A 7,272-nucleotide genomic window follows, 5' to 3' on the forward strand; every position below is an offset into this window, starting at 1 on the left:
TTCCACATCCTTGGTGCTGGGATTTCAGGTGTGCACCACCACACCCAGCTTGGGAAGATACTAACTTTCTAATTAAGTAAGGAAGTCATTTAATGCAAAGAGAGCAAGCCTCCGTGAATAACATTCTAAACTTTGGGGCAGGGAAAAAGAGACAAGCAATAAACTTTCAGTTCTTTCCTATAATTTAATATCTTGCACTTCTTCAGATTATTATGATGCTAAAGACCAATGCTATTTTAAAAATGATAGTAGTGAATTATGATATTTGTAGGCATGGCTATTAAGTTGCATTGTGGACTAGATCTTAGATATGCTTCACTTTGTTTTGATTTACCTTTTCTGAAATTCTGGTGTGTTAACAAATTTAACTAATTTGAGTTTAAAAATGGAAATTATCATTACACTTGTTTACCTGGACACAGGTTAAAGATTTCACTAGTATTTCACTTTTGCATTTTGATGGGGTGGTACATAAAGGTTGTGGGCACCCATGACAGGAGAGTATTACAGCATCCTTGTCCTGATGCAAGCTGGCTCCAACTACTAGTCTCAGTAAAGAAGGATTATAGGAAGCAATGACAAACCCCATTCTGCATGCCATGGCCAGACAGGGCTCTCAGATCCTTTTTACCCATGTGCCTTGGACAGTGTTTCAAGCCAACACTGCCTTTTCTTTGGAAGGTGGGACTGCAGTGAGGTAATAAAGCACACTGTTGTTAGGCCTCTATTTGCATGGTGTTAGGAAGGTAGTCTGGAGGTGAATTTGGCTGGAGAGTGCATATGTGCAGTATCTTCTGTCTCTTGCTTGTTTTCAGGAAAAGGAAAGAAGGGAGGGTTTCCAGTGGTTTCAAGTGGAATGGTTACGTTTTTATTCTCTGGATAATGGTTTGGCAATGGAAGCCCAACTTGAAACTGGCCCTTGCTCAAGAGGCTGAAATAAAAATGAGAATTGTAATGATAATAGTGATTAAAAGGGAGCTTTGTTGCATGTGCGTGTTGTGCTCCAGTTAATGTGCTCTATTGAAAACAGGAGAGTTAGAAAATAGATTCAACACATTACAGATTTAAAAACTAAAGAAACCTTCTGTCTTTGCTAGAAATGAAACCATATCATAGTATGGCACAGGATGGCAAGAAGTAAGAGTGAATACTTACTCACATGGGTGGGGTCTTAAGAGGTTTTCCAGTTTCTAATGCTCATTACCTACAATGGTTCCCTTGTCCATCAAGTAGAGAAAGGTAAGTAAACCAAGGCTTCACTGGCAAGCCTTCACTGGCTTTTGTTTGTTTACACTGGAAACGTGTATATAATAAGTCTTGTATGTCACGTATTACTACTTTTGATACTTAATTGTGCTTGAACGTCCACCGGTTGCATGAGCTGAGGTATTAGATTCACAAGTCAAGCATGAAGAAATTTGTAACTCTGTCTTAAAATTGCCTGTAAACATGGTAATCTGTCTCTTTCTGTTATTCAAGGTAATGGAAATCATATACCTCTCCCATTAGGATTGGTACCTGAAGGTATCCAGACAGTTCAGGAAATGTAATAACTATGTATGTAGAGAACACTCTGTGCTTTAATAATCATCAAAATACAGCTGCTGACTCTGCTTCCTTTTAGAAGGTACAAAATATGGTTCATCATGCTTCTGGGATTCCTAGAATTATTTTTAAAAAGATTAGCATAAGTTTTTATCATATACTGACTCCAGCCCAGACTTCAGAAAGGTAAACATACTTTTTTTTTTTAAACCATTTTACTTATGCTGGAAGCCAGGGCCAACCTCTTTTTGTTCTGATTCAGACTTGAGTCAGTAATTGTTTCTTTGTGGTAGTATTTTTGTAAGGTAATAAAAAGTGTGACTGAGGAATTTTCCAAATGAACCTTATGTTCACTTCAACAAAGTATTTCTTTTAGGAAAAGCTTTCCTTTGGTTTATGTGATTTGTTCAAGATAAAACTGACAAGTGTGGATCTACTTCTCAGTAGATCCTTTCTTCCTTCTCTGAGCTACCTCACTAGAAAAATTCCTAACATCTGTCACACAGCTGAGGCAATGGACCTATAACTTTGTTCCTTTCTTGCCTCTTGTCCAGGCCACTCTTCATCAGGCAGTCTGAGTGTGATTTTTAAAAAGATCATGGTTTCCAGTGTACTTGGAACAGAATCAAAACTGCCTGTCATGGCTTATAGGAGACTGCCTGATTCATTCCCTATTTTTCCTGTCCACACCACACAATCCTTTCCTTTCACAAGGCACCTTGTTTTGTTCTTCCTAAACCCTAAGCTCTTTCTGCCGCAGGTCTTCAGGCAGTTTCTCTCCCCACTTGTTGGCTTCCTTTCCTTCATCACCTGATGGCTAATGCCAGTTTCTCCCATGGGTCTTCCTCTCCTATTCCCGACACCCGGCACCATTTTTTGTTATCACCTCTCCCAGCTTGTTTCCTGCACAGTGCTTATAGTGCCGCTCTTCACCACATGCTGTCAATGCCTGGCCCTCCTCGCTGTCCCCATCCTTCCCATAAAGCTTATTATTGGTCATTCTGTTTTGCATCTTTTATGAGAAAATAGCACTTTATGAAAAGTATATTTTAGCTCTATTAGAAGATTCATTCAAATGCTAATGATTTGTTAGACTATAAGAAATTAAAATATGTTGAGATTCTAAGTGTATTGATTAAAGAAACTTCAATTCAAAACTAAGCAGTATGTAAATGGAAAAAGGAGACCTGCTGAAATTATTCCAGGAATGGGGGAGAGGGATAAAGGAGAATGATGGAGGGGGTGAATTCAGTATGATATTTTTGATATATTATAAGGATGACATATTTGATATATTATAAGTACTTTTGTAAATGCCACAATGTACCCTTAGCACAACAATTAAAAAAAACTAAGCAAATTCTGGATCTTAGATTCAGCGGTTTTGTCATCCCTCTAAGACTTATTAATTCAATACATTCTCTAGTGATCTCCTTCATTTACACATTTTAAATCTTCCTTTTGATGATAAACAGCACATTTTACAGAAGTCCTCAAGTATTTTTAAGCAACATGGGATCCTTGACTTCTGTTTTTCTAATAATTAAATTATGCCAGTATTATTATTGGTAATTCCTCCAGAAGGAGATTTTAAAAAATTATTGTCTTGTAATAAATCTCAACCTGCCATTCAACCTATTGGAAGAAATACCAAGTAGAGTATTCTACTGGCTTCTCAACTCATGTGCCAGGAGATATGGTTCCAGTGGAAGTGGACACACTGCCTGTTGGAAGCCACAGACGCAGATCTTAGGAGGATGGAGATGGAACATTCAGAAGAAGCCACCTCCAAGGATCTCAGCCATCACTGCGGTACAGAACCACTAGCTCTAGGATGGTGAGGAAAGGGGATGGTTCTCATTCTAACTACAAGCAGGTGGCCATCTTTTTGTTCTTCAGGGTCAGTGCCTTTTTCTACCAAAGACTCACTTAGTATTGTCTTTTTTAACCAAGTGAGGAATCATGCTTGGATACTTTTGTGATTAGTAAGTTCCTAGTGAGTTTGTTGAACCTGTAAAACTCACACAATTTGTTGTACTCTGTGTTTTACTATTGGTAACCTAATGAGGTGCTGCAAAACTTCCTAGAAAGATTAATTGGTAAGAATAGAAATTTCCAATGTATTTTGCTGCTGTCATTTTTCAGGGAGCAGAATAATACTTTAATTATGTATGGGTCTGTTTGTCATTCACCTTATGCTTAGGAAAACATTGAAGTTTCAGCTTAAACATTTTTTTCCTGTAATTTTTTATATCTAATTGATCTTCCTTTGAATCATCACTATTCTATTCATTGACACTAAATGGAGGATTAGAATCCATTACTTATCTGAACTGTCAATAAAATCTACCTTACTGCAAAAATGTTGGTTAGCCTATAGATTTTTCTATATTATTTCATAATAACTTTTTTTGAATATCATTTCAGTTTTCTTTCTTTATTGAAACTTTTCAAGATTCCCGTGGGCTCATTTAGTGTGAACTATAGGTTTGTTTCTCAAAACACAATCCTTGCAACATGAGTTTATGTTCTTTCATCCAAGACTGGCACAGCTGCCACATACACCTAAAGAGAGACACCTAAAGAGAGATGAGTGTGGAGAAAGCTCCACCTCTGTTCTCCCTCATGAACACAGGATGTGATTGAGTCAGTTTAGCCTTCATTTTTGACATGTTAAACAAAAGGCCAATTTCACGGCATCCGTGCACATTGCTCATCTTGTGCAATATGGCAGCTTAACCTTAATCTTCCATTCTCCAGTGTGAAGTCAGTCAGTTGACAGATTCTCAAGACGCCCTTTATTTTTTCAGGCTTGGAGTGATGCAATTTATATTAAATTGGGTGGATCACTCTTTGCTTGAAGGGAGGGCTTTAAGCTTACACCATTTACCTCCAGGTAGAAGTTTCATTACCTCAAAGCCCTGGTGTTCAATTAGTCTACCAAAGTTTTCCTTTTGGCGAGAAGGGCTGCATATTAATACTCTATATATTTCTAGGAAATAATCCACATTTTCCAGTGTTTTCAAATTTATTATCACATATTTGCAGATTTTTCCTAGAAATTTTAAAGTAGATTTTATTGAATAAATGTAAAAATCAGTTGTGAGAATCTAAAAAGTAAAATGAGAAAAATAAGCTATTCAGAATCTCAGCCAAAAATTGTCAAATATTTGGTAGTGATTTTCTATGCATAGATTTTTATGCATAGATTATTAATGAATGATATATTACTAAAGAAAATGGAAAGATATCATGTCCCCATGTGAAAATAATTACTATTAGAAAGTATCAGTTTCTTTAAAAAATTAAATGCATTTTTCAGACTTGACTGGTAGTCTAGTCTGGAGGTGGGAGAGGTTAGTTTTTAACTACGTAAATATATACTGAAGTAAAAATGTTCCTAAATGCTACTAAAACAATAATTGGGGCAGGGGGTAAACCCAGGAGTGAGGCCCTGGGTTCAATCTGCATCACAAAAAAAAATAAATAAATAAGAATAACATTGAAGGGTCTTGCCTACCAGCTACCAACATTTACTCTAATTATGCTGTCATCCCAAAAGCAATTATTAGGTATAACTGTTGCTTGTGGACTTGCATTTCTATGTGGAGGGCTTTGGCAAGTATGACTTTGCTTCCTATCCCCCTTCATTCCTATTTATGAACTGAGGAAGAAATAATCCAATTCCTAACCTTGGGAGAAGGAATTAAGCTCCCTGTGACTGACTGTCTAGAGAGCTAGCTGATTGAACAGACACATCTTGTGCTTGTTGTAGCTATAAGCTCACGGGGTATAGTCCATCCTTTGGGAACAAGCCCTTAATCTGTAGGATTGATTGTCTCCAGGTAGGTGGTGTCAGAACTGAATTGGGTTAGAGGATATCCATGTTTCCATTGCAAGATTGCTTGATTGCTGGTGAGGAAGCTGGTTATATGTTAGGATTTAGCTATGAATGATTTACTTTTCTTTCCTTGGCCCCCCAAAAATTAAGGGTCTCATTTTTAAAAAGTTTTTTAAGGCCACAGCAAAATTGAGAGGATGATACAGAAGTTTTCCTATAATTCCTGTCTCCATGATCATATAGCTTCCCTCATTATCAACATCCCACAGATAAATTTATTATAGTTCATGAATATGTATTGATACATCTAATCACCAAAAGTGCATAGTTTATGCTAGGGTTCATTCTTGTGGGTTTAGACAAATGTCTAATGTCATTTGTCTACTATTACAGTATTATAAAAGTATTTTTACTGTCCTAAATATTCTCTATGCTCTGCCAATTCATCCTTCTCCCTCCCTAGCTTCGAGTACTCACTGATCTTGAATACCTGTAGCAAATCCCGCAAATTTGTGGTATATAGTTCACTTGATACATTGTTGAATTTGATATACTAATATTTTGCTGAAGATTTTTGCATCTCTGCTCATGAGAGAAATTGGTTCATAGTTTTTATGTAGTGTCTTTGTCTGCTTATTTTGAATTTAATTTGCTCTTCATTTTGTAGCTTTTTAGGTAAAAACTCAGATTACTGATTTTAGATCTTTTCCCTTGTCTAATATATACATTCAGTGCTATAAATTTCCATCTGAATGCTGCTTTCTCTGCATACCACAATTTTGAAAAGTTGTGTTTTCATTTTCATTTAGTTAAAATATTTTAAAATTTTCTTGAGATTTCTTCTTTGACTCATGTGTTATTAGGAAGTGTCCTCTTTTCTTTTAATTTTTATTTATTTGTATGCACATACATTGTTTGGGCCATTTCTTCTCCCTGCCCCCACTTCCCTCTCCCCCCTACCCCCTCTCTTCCAGGCAGAACATATTCTGTCCTCTTCTCCAATTTTATTGAAGAGAAGACATAAGCAATAATAAGAAAGACAGCGTTTTTGCTACTTTGAGATAAGGATAGCTACACAGAGATTCTTAGCATTGCTGCCATGCACATGTGTATTTCAACCCAAATTGATTCATCTCTACCAGACCTCTTCACTACTTCCCAGTCACCTTCTCACAGTGACCTCTGTCATTTTAAGGTTACTATATTAACTCTTCTATAATGGGGACATCAAACACTTTCAAGTTTTGGGTTTCTTACCTTTCCTTATTCCTCATGTATGTGTGCTCCCCTCAGCGTGTGACCCATGTCTAATAATAAGTGTCTTCTTAATTTAAAAAATAAAAGCACAAATGTTTGTAGAAAACTCAAATAAGAAAAAATAAATTCTGACCATCTAGAGATTACTTCTTTTTTTTTTCCTATTTTTCACTTTTGTTTAAAATTTATTTATTTTTTATTATTCATATGTGCATACAATACTTGGGTCATTTCTCTCCCCTTCCCCAACCCCCTCCCAAACTACCTGCCCCCTCCTTCTCTACCCATACCCTCGCTACCCAGAAGAAACTATTTTGCCCTTATCTCTAATTTTGTGGTAGAAAGAGTATAAGCAATAATAGGAAGGGACAAGGGTTTTTGCTAGTTGAGATAAGCACAGCTATACAGGGAGTTGACTCACATTAATTTCCTGTGCATGTGTGTTACCTTCTAAGTTAATTCTTCTTGAACTAACCTTTTCTCTAGTTCCTGGTCCCCTTCTCCTATTGGCCTCAGTTGCTTTTAAGGTATCTGCTTTAGTTTCTCTGCATTGAGGGCAAAAATGCTAACTAATTTTTTAGGTGTCTTACATATCCTCACACCTTCCTTGTGTGCTCTCGCTTTTATTT

Source organism: Castor canadensis, chromosome 4 (genome assembly GCF_047511655.1).
Source record: "Castor canadensis chromosome 4, mCasCan1.hap1v2, whole genome shotgun sequence".
In the NCBI taxonomy this organism is placed as follows: Eukaryota; Metazoa; Chordata; class Mammalia; order Rodentia; family Castoridae; genus Castor; species Castor canadensis.